At 37.2% G+C, this 27,484-nt stretch overlaps 1 long non-coding RNA gene across 1 annotated transcript in view; it reads right to left on the reverse strand.

The window, feature by feature from the left end:
• The window catches only part of LOC138443486 (uncharacterized), a 507,027-nt gene that overhangs the window by 116,752 nt on the left and 362,791 nt on the right, over nucleotides 1-27,484 (reverse strand). Inside the window, exon 8 of the long non-coding RNA XR_011258175.1 lies at nucleotides 4,107-4,207. This is a non-coding gene — a long non-coding RNA (uncharacterized lncRNA). The remainder of the gene's footprint in view (nucleotides 1-4,106; nucleotides 4,208-27,484) is intronic.

The following is a 27,484-nucleotide window of genomic DNA, read 5'->3' on the forward strand; positions in this document are numbered from 1 at the left end:
GGACAGCACAGAGGCAGTTCTATTTCACTGAAGAAAGTTTTACTGGATAGTTCTGGTCCAGAAGTTTATTATATCTTACCTTAATTTCTCTCACTCAGAGTAAAAACATTTCATCTTTTTTCTGTCTCCAGAGGAGGGAGAAATAGTTTAGCTCATCAGTCAAAATTTATTTTCAAGTTTCTAAAAATGATTATTGTCATGTTTTCATTTGTGTGCTTTTAACCAAACTATTCTACAGAAGGACCACCATGGGTCCTTTTATTCTAACACATGGTGAGATTCTCAAAATCCAAAGTTTTCTATGCCTTTATTTTGCAATTATAAATCTGAGATCTGCATTTAATTCTCTAACACAAATCTAACATTAAGTGTTATATTGTGCCTCTAGGAATCTCCCTTAGAAAATTTTCTGTTAAAAATAAAATGACACTGGCTTTATAACTATTCCTCCCAGTAAAGAAAAGAAAAAGAAATCAAAACGAATATTCAGGTAAGTTTCTTATGTTGCCCAGATGAAGATCCACTAAGAACAAGGAAAAGACTTTAGACCAAATTCAAGTTTTCATGGATAGATGCTGTTTTCATGGGTAGACACCTCCAACATTCTCCTAGACATCACTCTGACTGCTGAATATGATTTGGTCCTGGCCCAGTGATGTTTTCACTGGACTATAGTACACTATACAAACCAGATAAAATCTAGGGAGAAAAGTCTACCCACTATTTAATCTACATGATCCCAAGCTCAGGTAAGATCAGTTGTTTCCCTGGGTTGACCGATTCTTTAGGCAGCATCTATCTTATCTGCGAAGAGATGTTATTTAGAAACTAGCAGCCTCTTAGTTTCCCATTTGTATCACCAGACAAAACAAGTGACAACAGATTTCTCCTTTGCGGTGATTTTATATATACCTTTTGGGTTTATCACCTGCAATAGGAAACCTTTCAGAGTGTTAATTCAATTCTTGTTCCCTTTGACCCTGACTGACAGAATTGTAGACAAGGGTGTGTTTTTATCCTTTCAACCTTAGCTCCAATAGGGGTTGAGATGGCAGTGGGCTTGAGAACACTACTGAAAGGATTTTTTGCCAAGCTGGCTGGCATTTTGTATGCTTGTAGTGTATTGATGCAGTATTTGTATTGGCATCATGAGTGCTGTCCTTCCCATTTTTTAAATGTAGCTATTAAGAATGCAGCTTTTGTTTATTTTTATACCGTTAGAAGAAAAAATAAAAATGCCTTGATACTTACAATCAACGGATGTGATATGCCAGGGTAAATCCCTTGGGTAAATCCCAAGCTAATTTTCCCTTTATAATATTTCAGTTTTAGTTTTAAAAAGTCATAGCTGTTTATTGTTTTTTATTAAGTCCTGTTTAAAGTAAAGATGGGGATGTTGAAGATAAATTATATCAATACTACCAACTCAATTTCTGGAATGTAGCTAGTCTAGATAAACCAGGCTTCTGAATTTCCTTTTCTTTTTTGGTCTTAATTTTGTTTCTGACCTTTAAAAAATCTATCACCTTCAAAAATTTTTTTGAATTTTGAGAAATTTTTTAATTCTTCAGATCTCTTCTGAAGCCAAAGATAAAACTAGCCAAACTACTCTCAAAATATTAATACACTCATTGAAGTTCTCATCAACTCTTTTTTAATTGTATATATACAAAGTAATAAAAATTATTTAATCAGATTTTCCCATGTTTAGAAGAGCAAATAAACTTAGTTTGTGACACTGCAAGAGATAAATTGTTGCCAACACATGCATTTCAACAAATCAATTGCTAAATTTTGATCACCTCTCTTGTTATAATTCTCATTTATAAGTCTGTTTTCCATTCTTGCATTATCTTATTCCTGGAGCATCTAATAATCTCATAAACCTGACTAGGTTCCTATATTCATCTGCCTATGAGATCTGTGTAAAAAGTAATTTCTTTTTACATATTGCACATGGGTTCCTATCTAAAATGTTAAAAGACTGTGTATTGTACAAATTTGTCTCTAATGTCAGATTCAAAGTTCCCCAAGTTATATACTCAAGTGGCTTCTTCCAGTCCATAAGATCAGACCTGGGCTTTATCCAGCTGGCCAGGAATACAAGTACTGTTCAGGAAAATTTGTTGAAATTTCTCATACTACCTATAGCTGTTGATGGAACAAGACCCCAGCACCCACCCTTACCCTCAAATCTTTATGTGATGTGATATGAGTGAATCATAAGATTTCCTGTATGTAAAATCCCTTCTTTTCCTTCATCTCCTTTTTATATCTTCCAAACCATGCCTTTAAGAACCACCTCAAATGTTTCCTTTTCCAGAAATCTCTGAAGTCTGTTTTAGAATATTTATAGCATGTATTACCTTCTGCATTATGTTATACCTCTTTGTGAGTTTGTCTTAATTACCCTGCTAGATTTTAAGTTCCTTGGTGACTGGGAATTGTGTTATAATAATTTTTGGTTTACCCAAGGTACCTAATATAATATTATTAATTAGACAATAAGCAAACTATGTCCTCTTTTGAGACTGTGTAAGAGCTTATTATGTAACAGATAACCTAAAAGAATCAATCAAAAGGAATCCTATCTTGTACATTTAGATAATACCTTTCAAATGCTTATATTCTCTTACATTACAATTGTACAATACCTTAAATAAGACCATAGATTTTAATTAAATAGAAACAAGTTTAGCTTAGATGAACCAATATAACAAATAATTTTTCCTATTAAAATTTATTAAACTCAAGTAAAGAAAATGTATATACCCAATTAATTCTCTCTAATATAGGTAGAGAGCTCATTCTATCATAAATTTTTCCTCACTAGAAAAAGATTTCCCTCTTCCAGTCACTCTTAGATTCTCAGTGTTAGATCTAATCTACTTTCTTCTGCTCCTTTTTATTTTTTGCCTTCTTCTTGAGTTATATTCTTGACCTTACTGACTAGTGGTGGATACCTAAGGTGCCCACTGGGTGTATTTACTAGCCAAATGCTGTCATGCATGGGTTTTATAATCTTAGTTCCACAGCATGCAAATTTCCAGCTACTCTTTCGTCAAAGTCTATTGTTTCTCTTTACAACTGAAGAGCCCATGGATTGTCAGACTTACTCCTGAAAAGAGTAAACTTCCAGAGATCCTCCTTGGAAGACAGGTCATTTCAGGAAAGAAACTCTTCTTATTCTGTGTTTACCCATCTTTCACTTAACACCAAACATGTAAACCCATAAGGGATTGTGTAACACACTGCACTTAATGGTTAAGAACTTGGGTGTGGCAGCCAGATGGAATGAGATTCAAATACTTATCCTGCCATATCCTAGCTGTGTGAAGTTGGACACAGTACTTAACTTCTCAGAGCTTGACAAGTAGGGCTAAGAGTACCTGATGTAACATAGGTAAACACTTAGCCCTGCACCTGTTTGGATTTAGGTTTTCAATAAATAGTAATTATCATTATTCCAAGTATAAAGTTGGGTTAGCAGCAGGGAGGAAAGAACATACTGGATTAGGAAACATAAACTACAGAGATTGGGGTGATTAGAATGTGAATATGAATTGGGAAGATCTAGTCAGACCTGCAAACAAAACAAAACAAACAAAAACTGTTGAGATGGAAAAAATGAAATAAACAGAGGAACAACTCAGAACAGCATGCTAAGAAATCTGTATTTGTTTCAAAAAGTTAGAGTTACATGATACAGTTCCCTGAAGTGGGTGGCAGATGGTATTTAAAGTCTGAGAGCACATGCAAGAGGGTCTGAGGAAGGGGGACATTGAGGCTAGGAGCCCTTGGAAGTGTGGCAATGACTCAGCCAGGTGACTGTGAGGATGCTGATCCTCAGAAACAAGAGAGGTTAGTGTTCAACTGAAATGACACTGAAGAGGAAGATCCAGTAGGACCTGGAAGCTTCTGGAATATGGGGAAGGATATGGACAGGTTGGATAAGACCTTTAGAGAATACTGACCCCATAAACAGAAATAGGCTGATTGGGAAGCAGACTTATTTTTGCAATGGGATTTGTTTTAGTCTGTTCAGGATGCTATAACAGAATATCATAAATGAGGTGGCCTATAAACAACAGAAATTTATTACTCACAGTTTTGGAAACTGGGAAGTCCAAGATCAAGTTGTTGGCAGATTTAGTGTCTAATAAGAACCCATTTTCTTGTTCATAAATGGCCATCTTCTTGTTGTGACCTGCAAGTTTGGGAGGGAAATCAACCTTCAGCATACAGCAGGATGTTAAATTCACTTTTAGGCAATATCAGTTTGAGTTACAATGAGATGATGAGTAATGAATATTGTGTAGGTCTGAAATAGAGGAATCTCTAGCCAGAAGTAGGTTTTAGGTCACTCCAATGAACAATACTATGGGATGAGTACCAGCAACCACCTTCTCTTACTCCATAATTGTGATTCAGATCTGCTTTAATTTCTGAGCCTCCCTAAACCACAATATAGCAAACAGGTTTACTAAAACCTGTCTCTTGAAAGTGTTTATCACCATGCTTGTTGTTGTTTAGTTGCTAAGCCATGCCTGACTCTTTTGTGACCCCATGGACTGTGGTCTGCCAGGCTCTTCTGTGCAGGGGATTTCCCAGGCAAGAATATTGGGGAGTGGGTTGCCATTTCCTTCTCTAGGGGATCTTCCCAACCCAGGAATTGAACCCACATCTCCTGCTTGGCAGGTGGATTCTTTAGTGAGCCTCCAGGAAAGCCCATCACATTTACTAATTAATTAACATTCACAGCACCAAGAAGCATAATAACGGGGAATAAAAGAGGTAACATTTCCAATATTCCCAGAGTCATAACATGGTTTTGCAGTAGTAAATCCAAACAGACTGGAATTTTGCAATAATCATATTCACTTGGTAGGTATGGTCAGAGCAGAGTTTTTCAACTGAGGGTGATGTTGTCCTCCAGGAGACCACTAGCAAGGTCTCGAGACTTTTTTTTTTTAGTTTTCACAATTGGGGGAGGGGTGCTACTAGCTTCCAGCTGGTAGATTTTTGCTAAACTATCTACAATGCACAGGATGGCCACCCACGACAAAGTGCCATCTGGCCCAAAATGTCAATAGAGCCAATGCTGAGAAAGCCTGAATTTACAGTGACTTTCAAGCAATTTACTCTATTGGGATATGTCTTACGCTTCTTTATATACTCAGATACTTTGTGGAGTAAATATTTGTTCATTTCTTGTTGATGGGTTGATTGATACACTGAAATAAGATCCCACATAGATGTATTTACCCTCAAGGTTTTCCTACAGCGTAGATGCTAAGACAGCATTTACTCTGCTTCTGGCTCTGGAAATTGGCAATGTTATATAAAAGACCAAGGCAATATTCCTTTTCTGATTTTATGTGCAAAACCAATATTCCTGCTCCTAGTTTCTTTATGCAACAGGTTTACATTCTGTTTAAAAAAGAGAATAAAAATTTTAATAATGTTAAGGATCTTATGAAGAATGCTGTGTTCAGAATTCCATTGAGAAAAAAAAAAGAAAGAAAGAAATAGATTCAGAATGTCAGTTTGCCCTTAAGTGATGTATTAGCTACAAGAAATCTCATTACAATTTGATGCCTGAATCCCTTGAAGGAAAGATCTTACATTGTGAAGGTAGCATATGTGTCATGTGATGTAAGTACTTACTTTTATTGAATAGGTAAGTATATAATAGCTAAAAGCCCCATAAATCAGCTAAATGTCCTCTCAATTTATAGAGGATATTTGATCTGAGAACATTACTGTCTGGTGAACGACGGGGAGGAAAAGGAGACACGAAATGCAATAGAGATGGATATGGTAGGTAATTCCTTTGGATTCAGAGTATCAGATTTCAAGTCACAAACGGACGACCTGCACTGTTTCTGTACTGTCCATAGACCGCCCAGGCAATTTTAAAAATTTAAGACTTGCATATTAGACTTGGTGAATGGGGAGTTACATGCATATAACCAAATCACTCCAGAGAGACATCCAAAAATAACGGGAGAGGATGGATGCAGTATAGATATATTCGAGGAAGTCATTTTTCATTGGACTTTTTATTTAAGCAAATTGAATGGTGATGAAAGAAAAAAGCAGCTATATTTGGTCAATATCTGTCAGACAGCCTTTTAGGCAGGGAAAGGAACTGCTCTGTCTGACAGTTAGGAATGAAGGACAGATCTCAATAGCCCAGAGGGTTAGCTGGCACTTGCAAGGGTCAGAGGAATGAACTGGATTATCTTCTCTTTTCCCTTAGAAGGGGTGGGGGACAATTTCATGTCAGTCATGGAAATTCTTCAACCATTTCTCTGTAAGTGTTTGCTTTCTAGCAGGTATAGGTTCTTGTATGTTAAAAATCTCATTCTTTGGCCTTTTCATAATTAGAATTTCATTTGCTTTCCATTTTCTGTCAAATACTTGAATGAGAGACCTAAAGCTACTTTCTTCACTTCCTCATTAACCTCCTAAATTCTCTGATATCTGGCTCTCAGCCCCAAGACTAACACCACTTTCTAGGCACCAAGGGTCTCTTTTCAAGTAGTAGAAGCACTGAGTGTCAAGAATAGAAACTTTGCCCCCAACTATATCTAAACACAGTTGTCTTTTTGGTTGTTTGTCATCTTTATAAACCACTCTGAAGATCTAAATAGTACTGAACATTCTCCTGGTTCTGCACATTGTCTGACCACTTCTTTCTCCTACTCTGGTTTCTTTTGAACTTCCTAACACAAAGTATGCAGGTTCTGAGTTCATTTAAAAGAAGCTTCAGATATGCTTGCCCTCCAGCAGTTTCTGACCTCATTAGGGAGACAAGCCTACCATGCGAAGCAAAAGCACAAGTCAACATATAAATGAATGCAGGATCACCAGAGAATTCCCACACCTTTCCCACAATAATATCTAATAAAAGTGAATGGATGGGTGGATGGACAATGGATGGATGAATGAATTAATGAATAATTGTATAAAGGAAGCCACAGTAGTCCAGAAAACTTTGGGAAGATTGAAGGAAAGTGCATGAAAGAAATTTTAAATTAGCCTTGAAGAGAAACTAGAATAGAGGATTGAGAGAGAGGAAACTTTCTGGGCAAAGGCAATAGAATTAGCAAAACTTTGGAGATAAAAGTAAGAAAAGATTGTTTCTGGTGCTCTCTCAGCTATAGTTTTTTCATCTGTACAATGGGGTTGATAATAGAAATCACTTTATAAGATTGTTAAATGAGTTAATGTCTATGAAATGTTTTTGTAGTGCCAGGCACAGAACATTCAATAAGTGTTCCATTATAATTAGTACATCTGGAGAAAATGAGACTTAAAATATCTATTTATAATAAAATATTCTAAGCAGTTTTCTGCTAATAATAAAATGTACATAGTTCTATAATTTATTACCCTAAGGAATACTGGAAAAGCACTGAAGCATTTTAGGAAACAAGAGATACTTAAAAAGACTATGTTCTTACCTGTTGCTGCTTACCTTCAATAATTTAAAGTATATATTATTTAAAAGTGCTGCTCATGTAGTAACCTTTACTATGATAAATTCAGGTATTAGCTGCTTCTGAACTTTTGAACCTGTTGTGGGATTGAATCCACAACCAATACAGAAATGTTTCTTGTCATTTTATAATTCATGAAGTTAAATACCTTCTGCTTGCTATGGTCATTGAGGGAAAAGGTATTGAACTGGTAGGCCTGAACTCCAAATGGATCTTTCATATACCTAGAAAATGTTGATTTGTGAAAGCTCGGCTGTACATCTTCTTGGGTTTAAAACCAAGTAAGATTTATACTGTGGCAAAAACTGCAGTGTAGCCCAGGCCTGCCCTCTGATTCTGAGGCTCCAGCTATTTGCTGGGCCTATTTTTTTCCTCTCCTTTTTTCCCAAATTACTTTTCCCCACAATTAATATAACACATCACATCCAAATATAGAAGCATTATCATCAGTTCAGTTCAGTTCAGTTCAGTCGCTCAGTCGTGTCCAACTCTTTGCAGCCCCATGAATTGCTGCATGCCAGGCCTCCCTGTCCATCACCAACTCCCGGAGTTCACGTAAACTCATGCCCATCAAGTCGGTGATGCCATCCAGCCATCTCATCCTCTGTTGTCCCTTCTCCTCCTGCCCCCAATCCCTCCCAGCATCAGGGTCTTTTCCAATGAGTCAACTCTTCACTTAATTCAATTAGATTTTTTTTTTTCATTCCAAATTCCTGAGGGCTTCCCTGGTGGCTCAGTGGTAAATAACCTGCCTTCCATTACAGGAGACACAGGTTCAGTCCCTGATCTGGGGAGACTCTACACGCCACGGAACAACTAAGCCCATGAGCCAAACACTGAACCTGTACTCTGGAGCCTGGGAGTACTACTGAGCCATGTGCTGCAAGTACTGAAGCCCATACGCCCTAGGGCCCGTGCTCTGCAGTAAGAGAAGCTACCGCAATGAGAAGCTCATGCACCACTGGAGAAAAGCCCGGGCAGCAATAAGGACCCCGCCTGGCCAAAGAGAAAAATAAATCATGAGGTCCTAAAGTCTCACTTAGCATTGATTTATTCATCACATACACACTCTATAACGAGCTTCCCAGGTGGCTCACTGGCAAAGAATCCGCCTGCCAATGCAGGAGACATGGGTTCAATCCCTGGGTCAGGAAGATCCCTGGAGAAGGAAATGGTGACCCACTCCAGTATTCTTGCCTGGGAAATCCCATGGATAGAGAAACGTGGTGGTCGACAGTCCATGGGGTTGCAAACAAGTCAGACATGACTTAACAACTAAACAATGACAAGGACACTCTATAGCAGGCAGGGTGCTAGGTGGTAAAAGCATAAATACAAATATAACATGGCCCCTGATTTTCAGGACACACCCTCTGGTGTGGCGGAGACAGAGGCGTAAGTTAAGTGATATAGTTAACTGCTGAAGCACAGACGCTGGAATTGCCCAAACTGATGGAGTCGGGGTAGACTCCAAAGAACAGCTGGAATTTGAGCAGATTCTAAAGGATGGAATGGAGGAAGACACGTATGCAAAAGACTAGAATTGAATGGTGACACTTCCACTGAGGTCTGGAAGAAACTGGGAAGAAATGAGGTTGTAGAGATACATAGGGTTGAGGTTGGAATAGGCACATTGCAAAGGACTTTGCATTCCTAAAACCAATGTGAAATTTTATAAAAAATTTCTTTTCCAAACTGCTTCATTCCATATATAAAGCTTTGACAATTCCATCACTATATTCAACACACTAAATCTTCTGATGCTACAAGTACTTTATAAGTTGCATATGATATAAATGTGTACTTTTTAAAAGTATTTTTTTTATTTTTAGAGTTATAATTGACATACAACATCATATTAGTTTCAGGTGCACAACATATGATTCATTTATACTTTTATTTACTTCACTGCTATTTTCGAAGAGAGTTTAATCAGCAAAGTGTGGTCAAACTTGGAAGTTACTTAATTACCACTCTGAATAACATTCTACTTCCTTCATGATCTATTAGAATAATTCAGTAATTACCTTGACCTTTATTTGAGCACCAAATGTTACTATAACCAGAAAAATGTGTTTATAAATAAAAACAGAAAGTCTATTAACTTATCTTCACAAGTGTTCTCATCTCTATCTCCATTTAAACCCCACTTAGATTTATGGCTCTTTTTATCCAGTCAAGTAATATCCTTGTCAGTTTCGATATTCCATGTTATCCCCATTTGCCAATTCCTTCTCAGACTTTACGCCACATTCAGCCATTTGAAATATCCTCATCTATTTATTAATGTAACCTTTACTGAACTGTGTTCATCAATTTATTAGCATATCCTGTATTGAATACATATTAATATATATTTATTAATATTTATATTTTATTGAATGCCCACTATGTGCAAGGTACAGTTAGGTCCAGAAGTGCAAATTCAATAAGGCTTAGTCCTGAGTTCAGGTTGATTATGGTCTAGTAAGGAAGCAGACAGGAAAGAAGTGGTCCCATGAACGTGAGACAGATCTACACATGAGGAGAGGCATCGGGGTTACAATCCTGGGAGACTTTTGAGCAGAATTTAAAAGAATGGCTTAAAAATTGCTGAGGGTGCAACTGATGGTTGTACACAGTTCCATGGACCTATGAGAAGGTGAGGCTCTTCTGCATCAGCCTCTACTTGATTATACCCGGAGAAATACAACTGGAACAGAGATCACACAAAATTCCAAATCAGCCAACTTTTAGATCATATCCTAACTTTTAAATCTTAGCAGCCAACAAAAACCTTCCGTTTCCAAAAGGAACAAAGAGGAGGATAAAGCAAGAAATATTAATGGCAGTGTGTTTTCATCTGTTTTTACAGTATCCAGAATGACTTGTTGTTCAGTGAACAAGTAAGGGGACAGGTAGGTTAGACTAAATTGCATCTGGCCTCCTGAAGTCAACTGGGTTTGTTCTTACCCAGTATCTCACTGCATTGTGATCAGAGGATGCATGTTGGATATCATGTAATATGGATAGGCATAGAGAAGCCAAAAGGGCCCTGGGGATTTTAGCCCACTGTCTTCCATATTTCTCTCTTGCCAGCATCAATCTCTCCTAAACTTCTGTTAAAAGGGACAAATATAGAGACAGTAATATTCTCTAAAATGCCTTTAAAATAATTTTAAAAGCATTAAAAATAAAAAGACAAATTTGTAAGGAATAAGAGCAATCAGTTTGTAAACATAGCAGAAACAAGTCTGAATTTTAGTTCTTACATGTTTTACATAGACTGAAAGGAAGAAACGAGGAATTTCATCACATTTAATTTAAAAAACTATATTTACATGGGCCTGGAATTTTTCTCACCCTCAAGCATTTTTTGAGTATTTACTGCATTCCAGGTTCTAGATTAAATTCTTTACATAGACAATCTCATTCCAACTTCACAATAATTTTATGAAGTAAATACTAGCAGTATTTATGGCCACCTGATGCAAAAAGCTGACTCATTAGAAAATACCCTGATGCTGGGAAAGATTGAAGGCAGGAGAAGAAGGGGACAACAGAGGATGAGATGGTTGGATGGCATCACCAACTCAATGGACATGAGTTTGAGCAAGCTCCGGGAGATGGTGAAGGACAGGGAAGCCTGAGGTGCTGCAGTCCATGGGGTACAAAGAGTCAGACATGACTAAGCAACTGAACAACAATAACAGAAATACTAACAGTATTCCTAATGAGGAAACTGAGTCCCAGTTAGGTCAAGAATCTTGACCAAGAGCTTATGGCCAATTAGTGCCAGAATTAGGGTTTCTACTTGAGCATACTATTTTCAAAAATCTTTTTTTTTTCAATCCTAACCATCTACCCTCATGATTCACTTGCAGCATTTGCCATATTCTCTGTGCACTTCAATTTTTAACCTATCATTTTGCCCTCATATCTGTAAATTTTCACTTCCAAAGAACATACATTTACCAGATCAGAATTTGATATTTTTATTATCTTGAGGAACCTTTAACTATTTACAAGGCAAATTTATTTTATCTAACTAAATACATAAAATGGATTAAGTATATGTAAAATATCATGCAAACATACAGGAAAGAAGTGGCAAGGCATTCATTTCAGAACAAATGAAGCACTTCTCAAAACACTCAGAGGCTGAGGAGGGAGAATATGATGAACGTTGAGATGCCTCTCAGCTAACACCATGGGGCATCCAGGTTGGCAAACCATGCTTTGTAAGTTACTGAAAATCCTAAAGGACCAGATTTTGTTGGGAAGCCCAAGCTTTGCATTTCTTAGCTCATGCTTCAGCTACTGAGGGCTGAAAATACGTTTGAATCTTACTGAGAATGAGTTTGGCTAACACTGTGCTTTTATTTCTATGATCAAACTAGGAGCTATGTGCTAATAGGAATGTATGTCTTGGATGAGAAGAGTCTGCAGGAAACAGCAAGGGAACAAAAGGCAGTTACATGGAGTTAGGGTTCTGTGCTTACCCCTAAGATAGTAGCTTTTGTGAGGCTCTAACAAAACATTGTATTAAAACAAATAAATTAACATAAGACATTCATGAAGAGTGGTTATTTGCAGTACAAAGTGGATCTACAGCTGAGGCTGTTTGGATGCTTGCTTTCTGTTTCAGTTATTCTATTTTCAGCCCCAATTCTCTCCTCTGCTTTTTGTGGCTGTGACTGGGACTCTACAAACTGTATTTCTTGTTAATTTTGTTAATAAGAGGCACTTAAGATGAGTTTCCTGGGTGGTGCAGTGGTAAAGAATCCATCTGCCAATGCCGGAGAAGCAGGAGATGCAGTTTTGATCCATGGGTCAGGAAGATCCCCTGGAGTAGGAAATGGCTACCCACTCCAGCATTCTTGCCTAGAGGAGAGGAGCCTGGCAGGCTACAGTCCATAGGTCGCAAATAGTCAAACACAACTGAGCATAAGCACCCAGATGCACAAGGAAGGGTTTTAAGACAGGAGGATGAGGGAAGGAGCTCCGATGTTTCTGATTTGCTTGTGAGAGCTATATGAGTTGCCTGAGCAACGACCCTTTTTTTTGGCAACAGACTACACACTCACATATATATACACATATACATATGCATATTTACCTACAGAGAGAGCTCTAAGGTACTTACATTAACCAAGTCATCTTTGCCTGGTGCTTTGCATCTATCTGATAGATGATCTCTTTTTAGTACTTGTTATATATTGAAATATTATAATAAAGTCCTTCTATAGTTGTAACCTGTTATAATTTTTATTTTTTAATTTGGAATAAAAACTAAACTCCCTAGCGACAAGTTAGTTTATTTGTGACAAAGGGGGATTTCTTCTATATTTAGAAATGAAGACTCCAACAAGTTTCTGGTTATTAACTTATATTTACAAAATAGTATATAGATGAATTAAGGGTAAATAAAAACAAAAATGTATGGACTGTGTTCTCTTTACATTTCAGACAGTCTGAGAAATGAAGGAAAAACATGGCTACTATAGACTTATTCTTCCCATCATCCTTGAAAAGAATAAACCAAGTAATGAGCAGTGTAGATCATCTATCAGATACAGTCTACTGGCAAGGAGTCCACAGCAGAGGCATGAAGTCTACCTCACTAGCAGGGCTACATTACTGCTGGCAGCATTAAACTTTGGCTCTGTTCTTGGTGTGTCTATGTATCGTGATATGAATTAACATGTCCTTGTTAATGAAGCTACCTTGTTTGGCCAGGTAGCTTAAGAAATGCATATTGCTTCATCACTTAGTGAAAATGAGTTTTATATTTTATTTTTAATAAGTATAGTTATTTTCAATATAAAAAAATGTTTACCAAGTTCCTAAGAACAACAGAAAATGTTTTTATTCCAGTACTACAATTTTTAGGAGGAAGTTTTGTTAGTACATTCATAGAAAATGATTTAAGATTTACATTTTTCAAAATGAACAATGTATTTCTTTAACCTTTGGAAAATCATTAGTCATCTGCTTTTTGATGCATTGCTTTTTCAAATGACAACAAAATTTTTCCTTTAAGATTTGATAGCAATAATATCAATAAACATTTAATGAATACTGAAAAATCTTACTATGGGGATGAGCTTGATAATGAGGTCAGAAAAATAAGCAATAAAGAAATGGTTACACATCAAAATTAAATTGCAAATACATTAAAGGAAAATGATCAACAAAAGGAAAAATTATAAAGCAGTTAATATTTCATGTTGATGTCAACTTTCTGTGTCATATTTAATTTTTCTAGGGGAGTTTCTTAAAGCAAATTCTGAAATTAAATGATCTAACAGGAATTATTAGATAAAGATTGACAAGGGATTTCCTAGACTTTGATTTTGAGCATATATCCCCAAATGGTCCTGGTGGTCCTATAACCAGCCCTACCAGGACTTTGGTTCAAGCAGCAAATCTGTGATAATATGAGAACTGGAAAAAGAAATATTGTCCTGGAAAATATGTTTTTCTAGACAGGTCTATTTTTCTCATCACTGATTATGGTAAAGAAGATGAAGAATGGAAAACTGGTCAACCACTTGTAAAAGAATGAAACTAGAACACTTTCTAACACCATACACAAAAATAAACTCAAAATGGATTAAAGATCTAAACATAAGACCAGAAACTATAAAATTCCTAGAGGAGAACATAGGCAAAACACTCTCCAACACACATCACAGCAGGATCCTCTATGATCCACCTCCCATAATATTGGAAATAAAAGCAAAAATAAACAAATGGGACCTAATTAAACTTAAAAGCTTCTGCACAACAAAGGAAACTATAAGCAAGGTGAAAAGATAGCCTTCAGAATGGGAGAAAATAATAGCAAATGAAGCAACTGACAAACAACTAATCTCAAAAATATACAAGCAACTCCTGCAGCTCACTTCCAGAAAAATAAACGACCCTATCAAAAAACAGGCCAAAGAACCTAATAGACATTTCTCCAAAGAAGACATACAGATGGCCAACAAACACATGAAAATATACTCAACATCACTCATTATCAGAGAAATGCAAATCAAAACCACAATGAGTTACCATTTCACACCAGTCAGAATGGCTGCAATCCAAAAGTCTACAAGCAATAAATGCTGGAGAGGGTGTGGAGAAAAGGGAACCCTCTTACACTGTTGCTGGGAATGCAAACTAGTACAGCCACTATGGAGAAAGTGTGGAGATTCCTTAAAAAACTGGAAATAGAACTGCCTTATGACCTGGCAATCCCACTGCTGGGCATACACACCGAGGAAACCAGAATTGAAGGAGACATGTGTATCCCAGTGTTCATTGCAGCACTGTTTATAATAGCCAGGACATGGAAACAACCTAGATGTCCATCAGCAGATGAATGGATAAGAAAGCTGTGGTACATATACACAATGGAGTATTACTCAGCCATTAAAAAGAATACATTTGAATCAGTTCTAATGAGGTGGATGAAACTGGAGCCTATTATACAGAGTGAAGTAAGCCAGAAAGAAAAACACCAATACAGTATACTAATGCATATATGTGGAATTTAGAAAGATGGTAATGATAACCCTGTATGTGAGACAGCAAAAGAGACACAGATGTATAGAACAGTCTTTTGGACTCTGTGAGAGAGGGAGAGGGTGGGATGATTTGGGAGAATGACACTGAAACATGTATAATATCATGTGTGAAACAAATTGCCAGTCCAGGTTCAATATTCAATATTATAAAGTAATATAATATTACTTTATAATATATATAATATATTATAATATATTCAGTATATAATATTCAATATTATAAAGTAATTAACCTCCAATTAAAATAAATAAATTTATATTAAAAAATTAAAAAATGTAAAAAAAGATGAAGAATCAAAAAGGGGATGATGAAATTTCCCAAGATTGTGGTGATAATTAAATTATTACTAAAATATTATCCTTAGTCATTTCACTCCTCAAACGCGATAAAAGAGCCCCATAAGGGTTTGTAGTAAGAGAAAAATGCATTGAAATAATTAATACCAAATTTCCTTAACTCTTTTCACAATTACCTAATGTGATGAAAAAGCTATCTAGATTTAAACAAGGGTAGGAAAATAAAACTGAATAAACAGCATTCATTTATTCACTCTATTCATTCTGTAAAACGTTAGTCAACATCCACCATGAAGATGAATGTCTCTTTTTCTGAAAGCATTATTTACTGAGTATTTCCAGTATGTCAGGCATCTTGCCCACAACATGGTACAATATGAAAGATCTAATGTCCCCTGCATGTAAGTTCATAGTCTGATGAACATTTTCTTGTACTGGTACCAACGTTTTGGCCTTTGTCATACCTCCTGCCAAGAGGCACCATTATATTAAAGCAAGCCAGGCATTCCATGATTTCATAATATGCAGTGCTCTGAGAGGAAGGAAGTGAAGTTCAACAACTATGAACAGAACCTCACAACTGGGAAGCACTGAGAGCCTACTCCATAAATACTTGTACGTTGTTTAAGAATAGAAAGAAATACAGCATTTATAGGGAACTATTCCTCGGCCCAAGAGGAAGAGACTGCAAAAGATAAAGAAGCAAGAAAGCAAAACATGGCAAACACTTTCAAAAGAAGAGAAAGATAAAGAAAAGAAAGCAGAAAGAAAAAGTGAAAAAGTGTTAGTCTAAGAGTTTGCAGATGAACGTTATATACTCAGATTGGGAATGATAGTCAAGTCCCCAGAAAGAACTGGAAGGCCATTCTACTTCACTCCACCATATCTGTAGTTTGACTTACCCACAAGTCTTATTTCATTTCCATTATGAAAAACCTAGGGTAGCTGCTGCATTATACGATCCTCATCAGTCACTGACATGGCCCTCGAGTAAATAATGATCTCTTGGGCAGCGTGATGCTGCTGCCAGTAATGAGCATATAATAGTGATATATTAGCATGTTAAATAATGACATGCAAAGTTACAGTGTATGTGTTGATGCCATGTCACTGCTAACCTGCTACTTGCACTAAATTTGTCATTCTCAATGTAATGTGTTGTTCCAGATGGAAAATTTACTTTTATCTGATTTCCCCCATTCACTTCCAGCTCTGGATAATCACAAACCACTTTGGGCTCTTTTCTGTCTCCCTACTTTTGTCACCTCCTTTAATCACTCTATCGCTAAGAAAACCAGACACGTAGTTGGCAATGGGCACACAGATGGACAAAGGAAAAGTCTTCTCCTGGAGACCTCACACTTACTTTGAAGTCTGCTCATCTGGGAGAAATCTAGGTCCAGAGCCATATTTATATTTGTCATGCAGGCAAAGCAGCAAAAGAACTTGGAGGGCAGGGATGGAGAAACATATGGTAAGGCTGGCTATTCTGGGTCCCTAGTGAGGTGGTGAGGCATCTCTGATGGAATGAGCTTTCAAAGTCATCAGGAACTACAACACGAACACTGTGCCGCATGACACCATCTGGAAGAAGGCCTTCCAAGTTCAAAAGAAACGAAAACAACTTAGCATTCAATCCACAACTAAAGTTTAGATGATCATGAAAAGTTACAGGCTTAAGATTAACCCTCTGTGATCAAAACTGCTATGTGAAGTCTCTCACTGAAAAAAAGCTTGCTAAGGCTGTAAACCTATGGGTACAACACAAGCTGCCTAAGTAGAAGAATTTTGCTTCTTATTAGTAAATAGTCATATTATCATTCAGCTTATCACTTCATTTCATTCTTACGACAAATACATGAATTGGGTTAAGACTTCAGAGATGAGAAAAATGAAGCAAGTGATATGCCCAATGTTATAGCGATAGCTTTTGAAAGAAGGAGGCCCAAGTGTCCTGTGGTTTGGCTTAGTTTTCTTTCTTATGTGCTATTTCATCTTGCTGCTTAAAAATTAATGGAAGCAAGGATAACTGTAAACAAAGAAAGAGCACTTGCAGATGGTGTGTACTGGAAATTAGATCCTATGTAAATCCCTATGCAGTGTACAAAGACTTTCCTTCTACGGGCAAAACAACCTATGTCAAAGAGTTAATAAAATGAATTAGAGCAATTTTCTTTCTTATGGAAGCACTCTGTTTTCAATAAAACAGCTGTAATAGATCACCAAATGCAAAAATTATCTTCTGGATATTTCAGACTCAGAAAGCTAAACATATATATAGAATGTATAGGTGAGTGTTTTTTTAATACGTGAGAGGCATACAAACACGGTAAAAATAAGAATGGGTATGATTGTTTTAGATAGCATTCAAACTTGGTATCAAATACTGATGATGATCATAGTAATAAGTTTAATTTGTGCTTATTTTTCAATTCTTAAAATCATACCAAGTGAAAAATCTCAATATGCTGATAATTTTAAACCTCTCTTCAAGTTCAAAAAAAATTTTTTTAATGAAATGAGAGCAGGCTTTAGCCTCAAAATCTTTAGCAGGAAAAATCATCCAGCTAGAATTTATTACATTGTATTTTCTTTTATATTTAGCTCTTATTACGAGTCACTAAATATTAATGCCTATTTACAGAAATGAAATAAAGTTTCTTTGTAAAATATTCATTTAATTTGCAATGGAACTGGTTAACAATACTGAGTGATAATTATATAATATGGTACTGGATAAAACTGGGGAAACCTTGGTGTTGGTTCATTTTTGTCAGAACTTAAACTCAAAATAAATAGTTAGGGATGCCTCCTTGACCTGTAAATGTTATTCTTTGAAAATAGGAAACTTAGAAAGGAACTGAAAACTGGGAACTGGCCTGGCACTCTTAGGCAGGCAGGGGTATAAACAGAAATTGAACATAAACAATTTCACAAAATACCAGCATGGGAAAAGGCCAGCCATTCTGTGACCACAATGGATCAAGACAAAAGACTAAACCCACAGAAATGACCAAGAATATGCCCATTCTGGCTGATGTGAGTGACTGTTCCTTTAGCCTCGCTTTATTCTGTCCATCATCCAGCTAAGATTTATGAAAATACTCCAGCATAGATTTACCCATGCTTCCTAAGAGCATTCAATCCCATGCAAAGCTTCACTTCCTTAAGCCTGTCCCAGGTCTACCACAAGCTTAAAGCCCAGAAAGTGAAAGTGAAGTCTCTCAGTCCTGTCCGACTCTTTGTGACCCCATGGACTATAGCCTACCAGGCTTCTCCATCCGTGGGATTTTCCAGGCAAGAGTACCGGAGTGGGATGCCATTCCCTTCTCCAGGAAAATCCCAGAAGTCGTGCCTAACACCTTCATTCTTAGAGGTCCATAGTGTGTTCTCCCTCATTGTAATAAGCCAATAAACGGAACCATGTTTAATGAGAGGTGTGCTTCTACTCCTTGGCTTAAGGGAATTGACATATTGCAGTAATTGGGTTTAATGGTCAGTCTCAAAAATGAATCAAAACTTGAAATTCTCCCTAACCAGAAAAATAATATTTATTTAAACCATTTGTAATTATTTACAATTGTAATCTCATTTTAGTCCATCCAGTAAACCAATTAAAACTTTGAAACAGACCACAATTTCAGAGTTGTCCTCACACTCTAACGCATATTGGTCTCTTGTCCCTCTCAAAGCATTTCAGTCGAGAATATGAACAATGTGATAGTAACTAGCAAAATAATAAAATAATTATAATGCTACCAGTTTTGCTTGCCAACACATCAAACTCTGTGATAGATGTGTTTCCCCATATCTGATCTCATCAAACCCTATTACAACCTTCAAAAATAGATATTATTATCCCACTTAACAGGGAAATTGAGACTGGAGAAATCAGGCAGTTTGCCCCAAATTATCACCCAATATAATGAATAATCTCAAGGTTTATGATAATTCTACTCTCCTTTTCTGTTTCATAACTAGGAAAGTCAAGTTCAAACTTCAAAGCTGACTAAGAGTAGGAAATATTATTATGGCTCAACCTACAATTTTATTAATATTTACATTTCAATATTATATTATAATATTTGAATATTAAATATTCAAATGATATTCTCCTTTTGAATTGTTTAATAAAAGGAAGTGAAAAATACTCAAGATGTAATACTAGATCCATGTAAATAAGATTATATAAGCTGTTTTTTCAGAGAAAACTCATTGCTTATATATAGCAGAAACTTTAGAAGGGAAATTACTCAAAATAAAGATATTAACTGATGGCAGAAGACCAGATCCACTAACTAAAGACTTTGCTCCTTTGATCCCCTCAAAATTAATTTTATGATCCTTCTCCAGTGGGTCTTATTAGTTTCAAGAAGCTGTCAATTAACCTGAATTGTTAACTATTTCCAGCATATAGTACTACTTCTCCTAAAAAGAGTTTTATCTCAATAGAGAAATCATGAACAACAACATGTTACTTTATGACTCAAAATAATCAGTCTTAAAACATAAAATGTTATTTTGTTTTCACAAACATGTAATACATAATTCATATGTTTCAGGTCTACACTGGTTCACCTACATGATTTATTCTATTTTCTCCCAACCTCTGTGATATAGATAATATTATTCCCATCACAGAGCCTTGAAACACTAGGTAATCTAACTCAAGTTCACACAGATAGCAGATGGCAAAACCAGGATGTGAAACTGAATTTCAGATCTCACAAGAGAAGCTGGTGGAAAAGTAGGGAGGTCTCCAAAGCCCTATATTGCAGGGTTTCCTGGTCACATGATCCACCGAGAACACATAAGAAGGCCCAAACCCGGTAATGCATCTTTTTTGCCACATGACCTCATTGTACTTTAGCTGGCATGGTTAATGTGCAGCAGAGTAAAACTGAAGGGAGGACGCCATGAAAGTACACAGTGCAAAGCTCAGTGAAAAGACTCAACAAGTCCTAGTTCCCTTAACCCTGGCATATGGGAACTATATGTCTCAGTGCTGACTCGCCTGTCTGTCTCAATGCCAGGAAACCTGAATGTGCATTCCAGAATGTATTTGGATACATTGCAAACAAATGTCAGAGCAGGCATTATACCCCCCACTAATGTACATTTGCAGGTCAAGAGGGTGATGCTGGAAAAGATTAATCCCTTGCTGAGTATTATCCATCAGAATGCTTTTAAATGCTGGCATATGGGCAGCTAATAGATTATATATCATAAACACAGCTGTTGGAAGAAAAATGGCATTTCACAAGTCATACAGTTAAAATCTCTAATCTCCAAAAGTATCAGAACAAGAGCAGGGGGAGGGGCAAGGAAGGATGAAAATAGAGCTTTTCTCGGAAAGGGTTATCTGTCTCCCGGATGGTACACTTTGATTCCTGTTGTGTACAGAGCCTTCTTACTGAGCTCTGGGTAAAGGAGCATCAGAAAGGACTGCTTCAAGATGAGCAACATGTGGCAAAAGGAAGATGGGTTTGACAAGGGAAGAAAAAAAGAAAAATTTATCTCAAATTTGTGTTTTTCCATAATACATATAGATTGTATGTGTGACTCATTGTTTGAGAATAATAGCAAAAGTCTACCCATACTATATATATTTTAATTGTATTATATACAAATTATAAAGAATTATAAAGAAATATCAACAATGTGACTCTTATTTCAGAAATAAAAACATAACATTCTGTTATTTGCTTGTCAATTTTTCTAAGTATTTGTACATGTATCTATGTTTTCCCACAAATTGCAATCATTCAGTATATAGTATTTTCTACATTATATTTTTGGCTGCATAGTATTTTGCCACTTAGATATAGCATATTTTAATGCAATAAATGTTGTTCCTTATTCTGGTGATTCCTAATTTTCAAAATTAGAAACAAATATCCTGTATGTAAATCCATGGGTGCACCTCTGCAATATGATCTCACCTTAACTAATGATATATGCAATGACCCTATTTCCAAATAAGGTCACATTCTGAGGTGCTGGAGGGTAGTAAATATTTCAACATATGAATTTTCTGGGGACACAAAATTCATGACATCAAACAATTTATAATAAACAAGTCTTGCTCCTTTGACTAGCATGCCTATCTCCTTAGCAAAAGTACACTCTTTCAATGACTATAGTTTTTTATTCTAATATTTGATGGGGTAAGTCATTTTGCTAACTTATTCTTCCGAAGAATTTTTCTACACAGCCTATGCTTATTTTACCATATGAATATCAGGACAAATTAGTCAACTTTCCAAAACATTATGTCACTGGGATTTTTATTTTAAAATTGTAGAACTTATTGGTTAATTTAGGGTACAGTTGCATTCTGATAATGTTGATTCTTCTTATACAAGAAAATGATGTTTCTATTTATTCGTTATTATTCATGATCCTCAGTTGCATTACAGTTTTCCTCACATAATCTCTGTACATGTTTTAAGTTTATTTCTATGTATTTGCTCTTTTCATTGTAAAAAGAGTATTCTTCATTTTGTTTTCTAGGTGGTTATTGCTGATATGTAAGAAAAGCATTGGCTTTGTTGGATATCGACATTGTTATCAGCCTTATATTGAATGCTCTTAAGGACTTCCTTTGATTTTCCAGATATACAACCAACCGCTTACATTAACAAGTATTTCTGGGTTTTACTTTTCTCCTTACACTTTCTAGGTAGCCTTTCTAGGTCTTGGCTTTTTGTGTGCTCTTTGTTGTTGTTGTTGTTAATGTGTTTACTTTTGTGCAGCAGATTACCCTGAATAATCCTTTTAGAATTAGTTTGTGGATGGTAAAATTTACAAATCCTTGGACATCTCAGAGTATTTTTATTCTTCATACACACTTGAATGTTAGTTTGTCTAGGATTAGAATTCTAGCTTTACCACTATCTAGCATTGTTAATCAGAGAAGGCAATGGCACCCCACTCTAGTACTCTTGCTTGGAAAGTCCCATGGGTGGAAAAGCCTGGTAGGCTGCAGTCCATGGGGTCGCTAAGAGTCTGACACGACTGAGTGACTTCACTTTCACTTTTCACTTTCCTGCATTGGAGAAGGAAATGGCAACCCACTCCAGTGTTCTTGCCTGGAGAATCCCAGGGACAGAGGAGCCTGTTGGGCTGCCGTCTATGGGGTAGCACAGAGTCGGACACGACTGAAGCGACTTAGCAGCAGCAGCAGCAGCAGCAGCAGCTTTGTCAATATGTCTGATGTCAATCTGATTTTCTTTGGGAACTTTTAGAATTGTCTCCTTGCCCTTATAATTTTGAACTACGGTCAAGATACATGTAGATGTATAGGCTAATTTAGCCCATTCTGTTTACATTTGGTGTTTTGTTGTTGTTGTTGTTGTTGTTTTTGCAAAATAAAGATAAGTGACTTCTTTCAGCTATAGAGTTTTATTCTGTTTATTCATTGACTATATCTTATGTGGATGCTGAATACATATATTTTACAGAAATTTAATGCTGAATGTATAATTCGGAATGTATATATGTGCACATATAATTGTGAATGCATATATACGAATGTTGAATATATAATTTTGTCATATTGAAGTTTATTATTGGTTAAGTACATATGTATTAAGTATATGCTTCCCTGGTGGCTCAGATGGTAAACCGTCTGCCTAAAATGTGGCAGACCCAGGTTCGATCCCTGGGTTGGGAAGATCCTCTGCAGAAGGAAATGGCAACCCACTCCAGTACTCTTGCCTGGAAAATCCCATGGATGGAGCATGGTAAGCTACAGTCCATGGGGTCACAAAGAGTCAAGACAAAACTGAGCTTTTGATGAGTTTGGAAAAGTACATCCTAGCAAGATATATATTTCTGCTATGAACTAAATTGTGTTCCCTGAAAATTCATATGAAATTGAAAGTTGCTCAGTCGTGTCCAATTCTTTGCGACTCCATGGATCATATAGTCGATGGAGTTCTCCAGGCCAGAATACTGGAGTGAGTAGCTGTTCCTTTCTCCAGGAGATCTTCCAAACCCAGGGATCAGACCCAGGTCTCATGCATTGCAGGCAGATTCTTTACCAGCTGAGCCACCAGGGAAGCCCTGGTATACTGAAGCTCTAATCCTGAATGTAATGGCATTTGGAAATGAGTAAGAAGGTAATTAGATTTAGATGAAGCCAAATTAGAGAAAGCAAGGGAACATTTCATGCAAAGATAAGCTTGATAAAGGACAGAAATGGTATGGACCTAACAGAAGCAGAAGATATTAAGAAGAGGTGGCAAGAATACACAGAAGAACTGTACAGAAAAGATCTTCATGACCAAGATAATCATGATGGTATAATCACTCATCTAGAGCCAGACATACTGGAATGTGAAGTCAAGTGGGCCTTAGAAACCACCACTACGAACAAAGCTAGTGGAGGTGATGGAATTCCAGTTCAGTTCAGTTCAGTTCAGTCGCTCAGTCGTGTCCAACTCTTTGCGACCCCATGAATCACAGCACGCCAGGCCTCCCTGTCCATCACCAACTCCTAGAGTTCACTCAGATTCACGTCCATCGAGTCAGTGATGCCATCCAGCCATCTCATCCTCTGTCATCCCCTTCTCCTCCTGACCCCAATCCCTCCCAGCATCAGAGTCTTTTCCAATGAGTCAACTCTTCGCATGAGGTGTTGAGCTCTTTCAAATCCTGAAAGATGATGCTGTGAAAGTGCTCAATCTGCCAGCAAATTTGGAAAACTCAGCAGTGGCCACAGGACTGGAAAAGGTCAGTTTTCATTCTAATCCCAAAGAAAGGCAATGCCAAAGAATGCTCAAACTACTGCACAATTGCACTCATCTCACATGCTAGTAAAGTAATGCACAAAATTCTCCAAGCCAGGCTTTAGCAATACGTGAACCATGAACTTCCAGATGTTCAAGCTGGTTTTAGAAAAGGCAGAGGAACCAGAGATCAAATTGTCAACATCCACTGGATCGTCGAAAAAGCAAGAGAGTTCCAGAAAAACATCTATTTCTGCTTTATTGACTATGCCAAAGCCTTTGACTGTGTGGATCCCAATAAACTATGGAAAATTCTGAAAGAGATGGGAATACCAGACCATGCCTCTTGAGAAACCTATATGCAGGTCAGGAAGCAAGTTAGAACTGGACATGGAACAACAGACTGGTTCCAAATAGGAAAAGGACTACATCAAGGCTGTATATTATCACCCTGCTTATTTAACTTATTTGCAGAGTACATCATGAGAAACACTGGGCTGGAAGAAGCACAAGCTGGAATCAAGATTGCTGGGAGAAATAGCAATAACCTCAGATATGCAGATGACACCACCCTTATGGCAGAAAGTGAAGAGGAACTAAAAACCCTCTTGATAAAAGTGAAAGAGGAGAGTGAAAATGTTGGCTTAAAGCTCAACATTCAAAAAACGAAGATCATGGCATCTGGTCCCATCACTTCATGGCAAATAGATGGGGAAACAGTGGAAACAGTGTCAGACTTTATCTTTTTGGGCTCCAAAATCACTGCAGATGGTGACTGCAGCCATGAAATTAAAAGATGCTTACTCCTTGGAAGAAAAGTTATGACCAACCTAGATAGCATATTGAAAAGCAGAGACATTACTTTCCCAACAAAGGTCCATCTAGTCAAGGCTATGGTTTCTCCAGTGGTCATGTATGGATGTGAGAGTTGGACTGTGAAGAAAGCTGAGCACTGAAGAATTGATGCTTTTGAACTGTGGTGTTGGAGAAGACTCTTGAGAGTCCCTTGGACTGTAAGGAGAGCCAACCAGTCCATTCTAAGGGAAATCAGTCCTGGGTGTTCTTTGGAAGTACTGATGCTAAAGCTGAAACTCCAGTACTTTGGCCACCTCATGTGAAGAGTTGACTCACTGGAAAAAACTCTGATGCTGGGAGGGATTGGGGACAGGAGGAAAAGGGAACGGCAGAGGATAAGATGGCTGGATGCCATCACCGACTCGACGGACATGAATTTGAGTGAACTCCGGGAGATGGTGATGGACAGAGAGGCCTGGCGATTCATGCGGTCACAAAGAGTTGGAAATGACTGAGCAACTGAACTGAACTGAACTGAACTGATGAGGGTGGGGCCTCCTGGGATTAGTACCCCTTTAAGAAGATGTATCAGAGAGCTTGTTTCCTCTGTCTCTCCACCCAAACACGTCAAGCAAATATCATGTGAGAACACAGTGAAAAGAAAGCCATCTGCCCAGGTGTTTAGCTGCCTTAAAGTTATTCTATATTATTCACCTGCACACCACTCCTAGGTTATCATCTCAGCCCTAATTCAACCTGTACACTTTTCTCAACAAACTCGTTCTTACTATGTTCTCAACCATTCAACAACCAATGAGAACTTACTTTATTAAAACTATAATGCACTCGATTAAATGCTAAAGTGACAAGGAAATAAAAAGAGAAAATCTTAAGCAACCGATCTTCTGATAGAAGAGAAAGACATACACAGGGAAATATTAGCCAAAATTATCTGATCATTAGAATCACCTGGGATGGTCATTTATAAGACAATTTTCCAGGCTCTATTCCTAGAGACTGTAATTCAATACTTTGGTTGAGGTTGTAGGATAGAGGCAGGGGCTAAAAATCTTAGTGGTTTTCAATAACAGTTATATACACATAGAATTACCAGGAGAACTTTTTAAATGTATCAGTACTGGGGCTCTATCCCAACCCAATAAAATCAGGATGTCAGATGTATAACCTAAGGCATTGAAATCATACACATTTTGGCTTGAGTCCTGGTTCCACCACTTAAAATCATGTCATTGAGCAAGTTACTCCACTTCTGTAAATAACAGTTTTGCTTTGTTTTAATCTTCAAATGGAAATAGTGATGGTTATAACACTGGGTTGTTATGAGGTTAAATGAGATAAGGAATGCAATGCTTGATATATCTGATAACAGTACCTAACATTTATTAAACATTTACTCTGTGCTTGACACTGTGTTAAACACTTTACATGAACTGAAACAACTGTTATATTTTTATCTGCAATTTGTCAATGAAGGAACCAATGCATGGAATAGTAAAGATACAGTTAAACAATTAGTCAACAGCACTTGTGACTGTTACTTGTCCAGTACTTGTGACTATCACATACACATCAATAAATAGTAAATATTTTTATTTACTAATTTTGTTGAAGAATGACTAATTATCAATCTATAATAAATGTCAGATGAACAAGTTGAGATGAGTTTCGAGTTTTATGAGCTGAGTGGGTCCTTTTCTTCTAGGCTTGTCATGTGAAATCTTTCAAAATTAAAACCCTGATAAAAAATGTCTATTCCACCCCGCTTCCCCAACACTTTTCCAGCAAAGAAACTGAGTTCCTTGAAAGTTTGTTCATGGGACAAAGTTCCATGTTACAGAAAAACTCCATATGAACTGTTTGGTCAACCCAACAAAATTATGCACACCTTGATCAACCCTCCCTGACTATCTTAATGACTTTATGAAGTCCAATCAATTTCTCTTGCTTCAAAACAGATGGCAGAAGTCTGTGGAATGCTGGTTACCCTCAGTTGATGGCAAAATCAAGGTTGAGCTGCCAGATGGAGCTTGGCACTGTTTAAAGGTACAAATAGGCCAAAGTTCCTCTCTGCCACAGAACGTAGTCTTTGCGCTTCCTTTCACATTTTTTTTTCAACAACTATTGTATTCTTAAAAATAGAAACACGTGTCTCTGCCAGTCCCTCCATGGGATCCCAGATGAAAAACCTCTAAAGGAGAAAAACAAAATGCAATTTGAATCAAAGTTTGTGAAGCTTCCCAGACACACCAAGTCAGGGCCATTAGGAAGCAGCGGGTAAGATGCTGACAGCCCACCAACAATAAGACCACAGGATCTGCAGCTAGGAGGGCTTCTGCAGCCATCCTCTACTTACCAGACTTCTCCCTCCTCTTCCCCTTGCTTGCATTTGCCCTACTTGAAAAGATCCTTAGGAGATGGCTTCAATAGAGCAGAATCGCTGTTCCTTACTCAAAACTTAACCCTACCTTTCCCCATGGCTTTGGCTCTGGATTCTCATTCTACTTTGGGCACTGAAAGTGTTAGTTGCTCAGTTGTGTCTGACTTGGCAACCCCATGGACTGTAGCCTGCTAGGCTCCT

The sequence above is a fragment of the Ovis canadensis genome, chromosome 7 (assembly GCF_042477335.2).
Source record: "Ovis canadensis isolate MfBH-ARS-UI-01 breed Bighorn chromosome 7, ARS-UI_OviCan_v2, whole genome shotgun sequence".
In the NCBI taxonomy this organism is placed as follows: Eukaryota; Metazoa; Chordata; class Mammalia; order Artiodactyla; family Bovidae; genus Ovis; species Ovis canadensis.